Source organism: Mustela lutreola, chromosome 12, assembly GCF_030435805.1.
Source record: "Mustela lutreola isolate mMusLut2 chromosome 12, mMusLut2.pri, whole genome shotgun sequence".
Lineage (NCBI taxonomy): Eukaryota > Metazoa > Chordata > Mammalia > Carnivora > Mustelidae > Mustela > Mustela lutreola.
The window spans coordinates 22,647,070-22,659,264 of record NC_081301.1 but is presented as its reverse complement, the minus strand read 5'-3'; the positions used below and the strand labels follow the sequence as shown (position 1 = coordinate 22,659,264).

The following is a 12,195-nucleotide window of genomic DNA, read 5'->3' as shown; positions in this document are numbered from 1 at the left end:
AGGGAAACAAAGCCCCAGTGTTTTCTCCAAGCTACTCTTGAGGTGAGCTAGCTTGGGAAACACTGATCTGCGGTCTTTAGAGCTGACTACCACTTAGCAACCAGGTCTGACCTTGACCCATGTCAGTCTTATGTGTTGGACATTCAAAAAGTTGGTAGTTAAAATGTACTATGGATGGGTCATCCCTTCTATGAAAAATCCACACTTCTAGAGAGATGCCCTTTCTGCCTTTAAATGAGAATCAGGGGTCAGTGGCTTAAGTGGGAAGCCACAGACATACAAAACATCCGGATGAACAAGGTAAAACCACTATTTGATTGAGAAAGCAAGCAAATGACCTGTGTGAATCCTAGGAGCTGGTTGATTGGCTGTTCCAAGTCCTATAGCCAGCAGGGATAAATTGTTCTTTTTTACTTAAAGTAAAATTATTTGAACCCCTACTCACAAATTAGAAGATGTCCAGTGCCTGCCCCATATATTTTTTTAAAGTTTTATTTATTTGACAGAGATCACAAGTAGGCAGAGAGGCAGCAGAGAGAGAGGAAGGGAAGCAGGTTTCCTTGTGAGCAGAGAGACTGATGCGGGGCTGATCCCAGGACCCTGGGGTCATGATCTAAGCTGAGGGTGGAGGCTTAACCCACTGAGCCACCCAGGCATCCCCCAATCCATTATTTTTATGGGCTCTTAACTCAAGTGATTAACTCAAGTGGCGTGGGGCGGTGGGGGGTGGTGTGGTGGTTAGTTCTTCTGGTCACTCCTTGTTCTGATTTCTTGTCTGACGTCTTCATCTCGTATCCATCTTGTCTGATATTCACCCTGTACCAAGCCTCATACAAGCCCCTTGCCTTTGGTTCTCCAAACAAATCCTGTTTTAAAAGGTCTGCAGGTTACAGAAATACTTACATCACGACACAGCATGGCAAACAACTTTAAAAGTGTCTATTAAATATTCTCTTTCTTTTTAGCCTTATCAGTGATCAGGAATTTTTCATCCACTGACTTCTCCCCACCACCCCAATCTCTCATCTGACTCCCTAGATTTTATAAACTTCTGAATTCCCAAAGAGAATTGCACTTGAGCACTGTATGAACATTTTTTATCCCCAGAGATAGCTCCAAATTGTCTTCTGAATTTACCAATTTATTAATCATCAACAAAGTACAACAGTCACTTAATTTTACCAATTTATTAATCATCAACAAAGTATAACAGTCACTCAATTTTCATCATTCCCTCACCAAAAACAAATAAAATTTGTATTTCATGTATTTACCAATTTCATAGATAAAATATATTATCCCTGTATTTTTGCTTGCATTTCTTTAATTATAAAGAGTTTGAGCATATTTTTTTAAGTTCCATGGCCAGTTATATTTATTCATCTATAAACTATTAAGTTTTTTTTCTTTTGGGTATTTAGTGATTTTCTTCAGTTTTCTTATTGATTTGTAAGAACTCTTCACATATTAGAATCGTAACTCATTGTTATGTATGTTGCAAATACTTCCCCCTGTTTGTTTCTTCTCTTAGATTTTCAGTTGTACATCTGGTCCCATGGAGATGTCCTTGGGATTGGGATCCTTCCTAACTTCCCAAAGGCTTTACCTGTTGCTTGGTGGGAAAGCTGTATAGATCTAGAGCTGTTGGTTAAAGCGGGGCCAACCTTTTTGGTGTTGGTTTTGTTTCCTTTGCCCTGCCCCCTCCCCCGCCTCTTCCTTCTCCTCTTCCTTTTTCTTAGCAAACTTTTATTTTTGGTGAGACACATTTAACATATGAGGATTACACCCAGCTGATGTTTTTGATGTCTCTCCTTGCTAGAAGGGAGAAGTGGCAGATTCTCATTTATGATGGGCCAGTCTTGGGCTCTGTTTGGGTTTGCAAATCACTTCTCTGAGCCACTCACAAGTCTTTTTTTCAACTTCTGCTCTTCTCAGGATGGAGGCATGTTGCTACTGATAGACCATTATTTGCTGGATTTGGTTCCTTTTGCTCAGTTTGAGAAGAAAGAAGAGGTTTTGTCAAATTGTGTCTAAGCTGATTTCTTTCCCAAACACTAACATTTACTTTTAGTCTTTCTTTCTTTCTTTCTTTTTCTTTCTAAGATTTTTTTTATTTATTTGACAGACAGAGAGCACAAGTAGGCAGAGGGGGGAAGCAGGCTTCCCGCCGAGCAGAGAGCCCAGTGTGGGCTCGATCCCAGGACCCCAAGATCACGACCTGAGCCGAAGGCAGAGGCTTAACCCACTGAGCCACCCAGGAGCCCACTTCTGGTGTTTCTTTAGTGTATATTGTATTTCTTGGGTTCTGTTGAGACCACTCTTGGTCAGGGCCAACAGCATGGCAGATGCAAACGGAGCAGAAATGTACACTAGGTCATAGCAAAAGAAATCCTGAGTTCTCCTGTTAAGCAACATTTCCATAGGTTTTGTGTCCTAGATGGTGTAGGGCCTTTGGGAACATTTAACATTTGGACATCCCAACTAGATTTTTCACCCCGCAACATTAATAGCCCTTTCTTTGCTTCAAATGTGCTTCTAAAGTGCATCTAGGGGACACGTCGTGGCTCCCTTTGTTAAGCATCTGTCTTTGGCTCAGGTCATGATCTCTGGGTCCTGAGATCATCTCCCATCAGGCTCCTTGCTGGGGGGGTGGGGAAGGGAGTCTGCTTCTCCCTCTGCCTGTGCTTCCCCTGCTTGTGCTCTTTCTCTCTCTCTGACGAATAAATAAATAAAATCTTCCCAAAAAAAAAAAAAAAGTGCATCTAGGAGACTAAATGGGCTTCTTTCATAAAATATTCTCAGCTCTAATAATCGTTCTCATGGGGCGCCTGGGTGGCTCAGTAGATTAAGCCGCTGCCTTCAGCTCAGGTCATTATCTCAGGGTTCTGGGATTGAGCCCCCGCATGGGGCGCTCTGCTCAGCGGGGAGCCTGCTTCCCCCTCTCTCTCTGCCTGCCTCTCTGCCTACTTGTGATCTCTCTCCCTCAGCCTGCTTCTCCCTCAGCCTGCTATTCCTGTGCTTGTGTTCTCTCTCTCACTCTATTTCTGATAAACAAATAAAATCTTAAAAAAAAAAAAAAAAAAAGTTTTCCTAGCCATGACCCCATAGGTTCAGACTTAGTAGGTAAATGTGGGGCCAGGGAATCTGCATTTTGGTAACTGTAGTGGTTCTCATGTCTGTGGTTCTTAGTGCTGGCTTCGAGTCTGGGGCCAGATTCGCAGCCTCAGCCATGTTGACAGTTGGGACACAATAATCCTTTGTCCCTGAGGGTACTGTTTAGCAATGTCCCAGGCTTTACCTATTAGATATCAATATATCTTTATAACATTATAACTATCACAAAATCTCCGCCATTGTAATAATTGTAACATTGTTATAACAATCAAAAATACATCAGTCAAAAATATCTCCAGACATTCCCAACATGTCCTCTTGGTGGTCAAATCACCCTTGACTGAGAACCACTGACTGAGGGGTAAATAAATGAGAAAATGCTAATTAGGAACAGTTTTTACTTCCACATGCAGACGTTCATACCCGTGATTTCACTGAACAAATTAAACAAATATTTCTAGAACCTGGCATGTACCAAGTGTTTTTATATTAAAAAGTGTTTAATCATGTCTACTTCTTTAACACCTTATAAGATGGAAGAAAAGAAAATTTTCTTGTAAATTAATATCTATATTGAACATGGACTTTTCCTAAATTAATATTCCCAATAGTTGTCTGGAAGATAGACCAGAACTTTAAAATTCACAGAATAACAGAAAATTAATATTAATTTAATATTTATTTATATTTCTATTATTTATATTTCTATTAATTTACTATTAATATTAAAAGTAATATTAAATTAAAATTAATATTAACATTGGGGCTCCTGCATGTTGCAGTTGGCTAAGCAGCTGACTCTTGGTTTCAGCTGAGGTTGTGATCTCAGAGTTGTGAGATGAGCCCCAGGTTGGGCCCTGTGCTCAGTACAGAGTTTGTTTAAGATTCTCTCTCCCTCTCCCTCTGCCCCTGCCACCTGTGCACATACTTTCTCTCTCTCTCTAAAATAAATAAATAGAAATCTTTTAAAAAATGAACACTAACACTGACATCGCTTTCAGAAAGATGTAATCCAGCCGGTGTGATTTGCTGTGCTCTCTAACAATGAAACAAATTTGATTGATAAACTTTACATTTATTCAAATTTAGAAACAGAAGAAAGAGTCATGACACACCTGCCATGTTACTGTTTCTAAAACCTCACCTCTGCTGTCCGTTTAGAATCTTTCCTTTGAGAGTCTGTGGTCCATATAATAAATAACTCGACCCAAACACCCTCAGTTCCGTGGGAGTTTTTCATGTGTCACTAAAATGGTAAAAATAGAGCCTGATGTAGGGCACTCAGATATTTAACTCCTTAAGTCAGGGGCAGGAGGAGCTACAAGGAAGGAAGGAAAGACGGAGCGAGAGAAGGGAAGGAGGGAAGAAAGGAGAGATGGAAGGAAAAAGAAGGGGAGAGAGAGAACAGGAATTGACTGAGGAAGCTCTGTTATCTCAGACCACGGATCAGTTAAATTCTATTGAAATTCAAGAGTGGAGACCTACCAGAAGGCTGGTGAAACAATTCCCAAGTAGCAAGAAAAAGAAGCCTATTGACATTCCAGAACCCTGAGGAGAACAAGGGACCTCTCCATTTTGGACTTTAGCCCCTCCCCCAGCAGAGGTGTGACTCAAGCTCAAGACTGGAAAGATGCCTTTTCTCCGGAGGGTTCTGTTGTCAACGTGTCATTAGCGTGGACAGGCTTTCTGAGCAGTTCCTGATGATATCATTTCTTTGTATGGGAGATGGAGGCCCTTTGTGAATTAGCAAAGAAGAACTGGACCAGCAGCTGTCTTTTCCTGCCGAGTCTGGCAGCACAACTGATTCTCGGGAGAGGACCCCAGGACCTTGGCCAGGGGTTCCGAAAGAAGCAGGCCTACCTAGAATGGAAACTCCAAGGAGAGTGAGGGGCTCTGACTTGCAAAGCTGGAGAGAGAATAAATAGGAAACCGAAAACCCCCCATCATTCCCCATGGAAAGTTGAATTTAAGAAACCTGGCATTTTATTATTTTCCTCTGCAGAGATGGAGCAGAGGAAGATAAGTGCTCGCTTTTTAAACGTGCCGTGTTCTGTGTGCGGTGTTTTCTGCGCGTGTCCTCTGAGGATTTCGAGACAGTCCCTTCTCAAAGGGTCATTAACATTATTTAAATATTCATGGTGGGGGAGGGGATTACAGACTGAAATTTCAGACCGCTGGAGAGTGAGGGACGGCTGGCCACGAGCCTAATGGAGCCCCACCTTGTGTATCAGCTGCCTCCTTCCCCACCGCTGGCTTTGTTAACTCACGCGCTGTGACACCAGGCCGCCGGCTGCCACAGTGGGGAGGGCAGCCTGAGGGCTCTGGCTAGCCGGAGCGCCGGAAACATCCCTGTCCACACCTCGGCCTCTGGGCCATATCGGGGAGAGCGCCAAAACACAGGGAGACCTCATCCCTGTCACCAAGACAGACTTCCTCACCGCGGCCAGTGGTGGTACTTCCCCGGGGACCATCGTCGTCGTGCTGGGTAAGACAGGAAGGATCGCTCCCACCCCGGGCAGGAGGAGCTCAGCGGCTCCTGGCATCGCGAGCGCGCACCGGCACCCACACGGTTCCACCTACCCCCCCCACACACACACATGTGTACACCAACATGCGTACGGCTGTGCACACGCCGACACGCCCACCCGCACGCTGACCCGGGTCTCCATCCCGAGACACAGAGCCCTCTCCCCAGTTAGGAAATCACACAGCTTCCCTGGCCCGGTGCCTCTATTCATCCACCCTCCATCCCTCCAGTCCATCCATTCATTCATCCCGCGGTTTCTCAGTTTGTGCTTGGATTCCACCAAAGCCACAGAGAGGTGTGGGTGGATGGGGAGGGCACGTGGAAGCGGAGGGGTGGCCCGCGGGCGCCGGGCGGCGGGCGGGCGGCGGGGAGGGGCGGGGAGGAGGCGGGCTCCAGCGGCCGGCGGGCGGCGCTCCCAGCCCTCCAGCTCGTCCGGCGCGGGAGGCTCCAGGCAGACGCGCTCGCCCCGCTCCGGGGCTGCCGCTCGTCTTCGCCGGAGTCTGTGGACGCCCCAGCCGGGAGGCAGGGGCCGAGCGGGAGCGGAGCTCGAGGACTGTGTCCCCCGGGATCCTGCGCCCAGAGGTGGGTGGCCCAGGCTGGGGGTGCGGCGACCCCCGACACCACATCCCCAAAGAGCTCTCCTGATGTAGGGGTTCAGGCGTGGTGGGAGGAGGGTGGCCTGGGAGGGGCTGCAGATCTGGGGAGTCCTCAGAAGGATCGCGGACTTTAAAGGGCTTTTATGGCCTTGCTTAGAGGAGCGTGTGCTGGGAGGGGGCCTGGCTGGGAAGGGCTGTGGCCATGTGGCTTTGAATTCCTAGGTTTGGGGGAGGGCCGAGCCTTTGGCCGCTTTATTCAGTACTTAGTTATATGTGCTTTGAAAAATAAACTTAGGGCTCTTTCTCCTGCCACCCCCACAACCAAACACACACACACACACACACACACACGCACACACGCGCGCGGGCTGTAGAGGAAAAGCAAGGAGTATCTAACGGCCGGCCCGTGGCCACCCCTCCGGAGCCGGGAGCAGCAGAAGATAGAACTACTGGTTCGGCTCCCAAGGAAGACAGGAGTCCTTAGATGGCAGCGCTGGGGGGTTGGGGAACTCAGGGGGTGCGCCGGGAGCCCGAGGCAGGGGAGGGCCAGCTCTCGGACCTGCCAGAGCCCCGCAGACTAGATTTGCGAGCTGCGCTCCAGAGGCCATGCGGGGATGGAGGGGTACGCGCTGAGCCTGGAAGTTTGGCCTGAGGCTGAGACCCCGGCCGCTAGAATCCGGTATTTTATCCTGGATAAAGCCGAGGGTACGTGTCTTTGGGCCCTTTGTGGAGACACTTTGGGGAGTGGGATGTGTGGATCGTGCTGTGCTGGTGAACTCTGAGCAAACGGTGCCGGTAATGGGAGCGGGGGGGGGGGTGGGGGGTGAGGGGGGTGCCGTAAGCATGCCTTCAGAGAGGAGAGCCAGGAGATCCTGGTGGCCCTGAGCAATTCTGGAGAAACATAGTGGGGGACGGGGGACTGAATGGAAGTCCGTGAGCCCGGAACCTGCGGAGGAAGGCCCGGCTGGGCAAGGGAGACTTGAAGGCTAAGGGTGGCTGCATACAGTGGGGGAGCTGGATGGGCTAGACAGGCAGCGGGTTACTGAGCTCCCTGCCCTCAGGACAGACATTGCCAGCCCTGAGGAGCTCTCCCTAATCCTCAAAAAGGGGGAGTCCTGTAGAGGGAGTTCACTCATTTGGAGAGATAGTGGGTTGTCGCTTCAAGCCAGTTTCCCATGTGGGGTGGTATTGGTTTGGCTCCCAGAGGCTGTGTGGTCAGACTTGGACAAATCTGCACCCTTCTCTGTAGCGGTTTTAAGTGCAGCGCCCATAGTTTGGGCAAGCTTCCTTCCCTACTCTTAAATGTACTTACCTTTGAGAAGAGTGTGCACACACATCTCTCTATGTACATCTCTCTATGGCACATCTCTCTGTGGTACATCTTTGAATCCGGGAAGCGAATTCCCAGGGGAAGCAACCTGCCCTCTTAACGTGTTCACTGGACATGTTCACTGGCATATGGGGGGCCACCGCCCACTATTGTAATACCAGAAGATCTGTTTCCTCCGTTCTGTTCTCATTAAAGAGAGAGTTCACTTACGCATCACACTTTTCTTCCTGGAAACGGTCCTAATTTAATTAAACATTCTCTCTTTCTCCCAGCCTGGCAGCATCCCCAATATTCATCAATAACATTTCAGAGTAGCATGTCTAGAAATGATGGCTATCTCTGAAGGAGTTTCCTCTGTTGCGTTAAACATACAGCCCTTAAGAATTAAGACTTGCCCTAACACACCTTCCAAACAGCTGTCCATGGCTAGCTTTCTCCTACCCAGTTTTGACACAGGCTCTTTGCTCCGAGGACAGCTTCTCCTTTGAATGGGTCCCATTGGGTTATGTAGGTCCTGCAGTTATTTTGGGCTGCACTAATAAAATGAGCCGAGAGCCAAGAAAAATGAAAGTAAACCTCTCTGGGTCTTGCAGTCTCTTCCGTGGTGGACTGTGTGCAGTTAGGTGCTGACATGTTTCTCTGGCAGTGAGAAGAAGAAGAAGAAATTCACTTCAGTGTCTTTCTGGGATGCTGGGGTACTGGTGTGAGAGGGTGGCCAGGCTCTGAGATGGGAACAGACCTTTTGAAATACCCATTGTTTCATCATTCTGGCATGACAGTTGGCACGACTCTTTGCCTGCAGAGTTCAGGGTAGTGTGGCCAGAGATCATTTCACTTCCATCAGTGGCTCATTCTGACTCAGGAGCCTCGGGATCTCAGGGTAATAAGATGAAGCAGGTTGTCTTAACTTGGTATCAAGTGAGGGAAGAAATGATCCCTTGGTTGTTTTATTCGAAAACTTCCCTATTTTAGTATGGAATTAACTATTAAATATTACTTTTAAGAAATGCTAACACCCTCGACTTTCTGCTTAATTAGGAGAATTGTTGTCTTGGTAGCATCATTAGAGATTTGATTGATTCCTAAAGCTCCCGTCTCTCAGATTTCTATCACGGATGTCATTACAAGTCTCTACTTATTAAGATAATGAGAGATGTTTCAAGTAAGAATGAAATCAAATTTGGGTGGAGGTTATGTTGAGGAATTTAAACAATTGAAACAGGTGCGTGTTGAAGGTTACTTCTAAAGACCACAAGTGTGATGGTATAGTTCCAGTCTTTAATTTTATGCATGTCTCATCTCTGGTAGAACTGGTGATCAATCTTGAAGTAGCCTGTGGAATGACTGCTCTTTGATCGTGAGAAACAGGAGTCACCCTTTGTTTAGGTTATTGGTCAGGGATCCTGTACCAGCTATTGGAAACTTGAACCGATTAATTCATGTACTTATCAGGTTCAACAGTTTTAGTAAGTTTTGCCAGGAAATGGCGTCATTTTCTTTATACTGTGTAAACTCTACACTGATGGATAGATTTCTCTGTGAAGCTAAAATAGCTTAAGGTTGGGGGTTCCTCATTGGCACCAGTCTCCATGTGATGTCAGCAGAAAGACAAATTATGAATTATGGGAGTGCAGAAGCGTCATTGTGGAATCCACTCCAGGACGGCCCCTGGAGACTGGCTTTTGAGGAAACAATCCCACCATAAATACCATTTCTGTTTTTGCCCCGCTGTCTGGAAAATTGAGTGCCAGGAGAATGAATGAATCATGAGCTTTCCTTTGCCTCCAGTAACAAGAAGATGTGCTTTCTCCAGGTTTCGGCCCAGGGTTCTTTTCACCTGTTGAAGTGAATTCTGAGATTGGGGAGATACAAGAGAGAACAGACCCTTTGGGAGAAGGGCCTGAGGTTCTCCTCGGACCCACCTACCTCTTTCCCGTGTAGTGTTTGTCTCTAAAATCTAGGTACACCTGTACTGCCAGGCCTTGTGGGATACCTTCGAGTGGGATCAGGGACATGTAACTGGTATTGTTCCCGTCTCCGTGGAAGTCTCCGAGTGGCCTGATGGGCCATGCCAGTGGAAAGGGGGACCTGCGCAGGCAAAATGCTGTCCGTTTCCTTATCCAGGCAGAAGACAGGGTAAGGTGATGGAGTGTCCCTCAAGTGGGTTTAAGAAGTTGGGTGTTTTTGTTTGGTCTTTGAAGTCTTGGGGGATATGTATCCTGGTTGAGGGGGGCGTGGTATAAATGCCAGGGAAGCCAGGGGAGTGGCAGGACTCAGTGAGGAATCGATTTCACAGTCCTTTGGCCCCTTCCTTTCCTAGCTCTTTTGGTTGGTTTTGATGTTTGAACAGAGCAGCCTGAGTGAGCAGAGCCCAATACACAGATGCTGTAATGCCGTGGTTATCGGGAACCTCAGCGGGGCCAAAACACATTCGTGCCTCCGTCAAGTTCTCTGTAAGATCTTGGGCATGTCACAGAATTAGAATCTTCGTTCCTTCCCGTCTCAAAACAGGGATGCCAAAGCCTGCCTATTTGAAAACTTGTGTGGAATGAGAGAAGATATGGAAGTACCTTGCATGTGTTGTATATCTCCCCAAATTGGTTGTTTTCCTAAGTTAACAAAGTCTCCTTTCATCTTTTTTTTTTTAAGATTTATTTAGTTAGTTAGTTATTGAAATCATCTTCAAACACCCAACATGGGGCTCGAACTCACAACCCCGAGATCAAGAGTCGTACGCTCCACCAACAGAGCCAGAGAGGTGCCCTGAAATCTCCTCTCATCTTTAACGTGGATACAAATGAACGGTTTTTAAAGTATAATTTACAAAATTCCAGCAATTGTATCGCAGGCTGGCTGTTCATCGCTCACACTGATCAGATGGCAGAGCTTTGGGCACAAAGATTCTCCACCTGACCTCACCTCCACCCTCCAACCCCCTTTCGACTTGGGGGGTCTGGCTGACCCCCTTCTCTCTTCACCCTCAAATCACTTGCACTCCAGAGGCTTCTTCCATTTTTTCTTTACTTGCTTCCTCTTTAGGCTTTGAGTTAAATCAGAAATGGCTTCTCGTTGGGCAAATGGACCCAAATTTTCAGGAGCCTAATCCTGGGCTTTAAGCTCACTCAGTGACCCGTAATATGATGGATGTCCGTGAGACTCCCTTCCGGAACTCTTACAAGATTCTTTGCTGGCTCTAATGAGTTTACTCGGTCACTAAGATGGGAACAGGGATTCCTGTATTAAGGTAAGAGTTGCAGTTCGGGTTAAAATTAAAACGGTTCTCAGAAGAGCCTGAGAAGCCTGGTCAATCCAGTCCGTTTATGTCTTACCATTTAACTTTACAGATTTGCAGATCTCGATGGGGGGGGGGTGAATTATTAAGTGGCACCATGGTGGGGTGGCCACAACAGAAACATTAATTTTGAGGGAATTTGTGGGCATTGCAAATCATTCTTTTATACAAAGACATGTAAAATGTTTTCTCCACCTCTGGTCCAAAGTTCTCTAGCAGATAGATCCTCTGTGCCGGCCAGCCCTGGGGACTCGACTAGGATGAGCCTGTACATTTAAGGAAGTGAGTCGGTTAGAAATAACTGGGGATTTACAGGCAACATGATTTAAAAAGCAGAATATTGTAGCTCCTGACCGTTTGTGATGCCTCTGTGACGTTTCCTTTTTAGTCACTGTCTGCAGTGGGGGAAGTCCCCCCCCGCCCCCTTAAAATGTCCAAGTCAAGTCCAGTGACCTCCCACTGTCTCAACTCTAGTCCTACACTGAAGACCCAGTGTCCGGGGAAATCTGCCTTGTTCCGAGGGGCAGCCTATCGAGACAGGCAGTCTGGCCATGCCAATGTCTATGGAGGGATTCCTAGGCTTTGGTATGGAAAGTCAGCAACCCCCATTTGAGAGGAGCCTGGATGCCGCCTTTTGTTTCCTTGGGGTTTTTTGTTGTTGTTGTTTTTTCTAGATATTGCCTTTAAACCAGATCTGCTGGTGACATCAAATAAAGCCTGAGCACTTAATGCCCCAGGACACAAGCCTGCAGTGGATCCAAGTCCGCTCCCCCCCCCCCCAAGTGCACCTGCCCAACCCCAGCTGTAACTTAGGAGAGATGGGCATGTGCCCTGGACAGGGTCCCCAGAGCCATTATGAGATCAGGTGATCTGCCCTGACTTGCCTGCCTCAGGTCTTGCCAGTTTTCACTGCTCCCACCCAGAGGTGATTCTGGAAATACTTGGAAAGGTCTGTGGATCCTGCTTGAGCTTTCTGCCCAGCGGAGCCCCTATACTCCTTATCTGCTCTGTAGGCTTGGAGAGAAATCGAGTCAATACATAAAGATAATAAATGCCAGTCCAGAAACATTAGCCTCCCTTTGAACTACCCATGGGTGTATCTTACTGCTTCCCTGGTGCTTTGCTGAGGGGGACCTCGACGATGGCTCTTACAGGGCCTGCTCAGCAGGGATGGGGGAGCTGTTTTTCCTGGGGTGTCACAGGAGGCCGGCCTGGAGGTTTCTGCATGGAGCTTAGAGTGCCCTGGGTTTGTAAGGTGTAGAGAAACTGCCCAGGACTTCCAGATTTTTAGTTCTTTGTTAGAAGAGTGTGTGTGAGGACCTGACACCCACTACGC

At 47.4% G+C, this 12,195-nt stretch overlaps 1 protein-coding gene across 6 annotated transcripts in view; it reads left to right on the top strand.

Moving 5' to 3' along the window:
• PALM2AKAP2 (PALM2 and AKAP2 fusion) overlaps positions 1-12,195 on the top strand; it is a 451,783-nt gene that overhangs the window by 339,226 nt on the left and 100,362 nt on the right. Inside the window, exon 1 of one of the 6 annotated variants that reach the window (XM_059141750.1) lies at positions 6,065-6,223. The exons of the other annotated variants lie outside the window; for them this stretch is intronic. The gene's annotated coding sequence lies outside the window, so the exon portion shown is untranslated. Of the gene's footprint in view, positions 1-6,064; positions 6,224-12,195 lie in introns of those variants that run through there. 6 annotated transcript variants of the gene reach the window in all.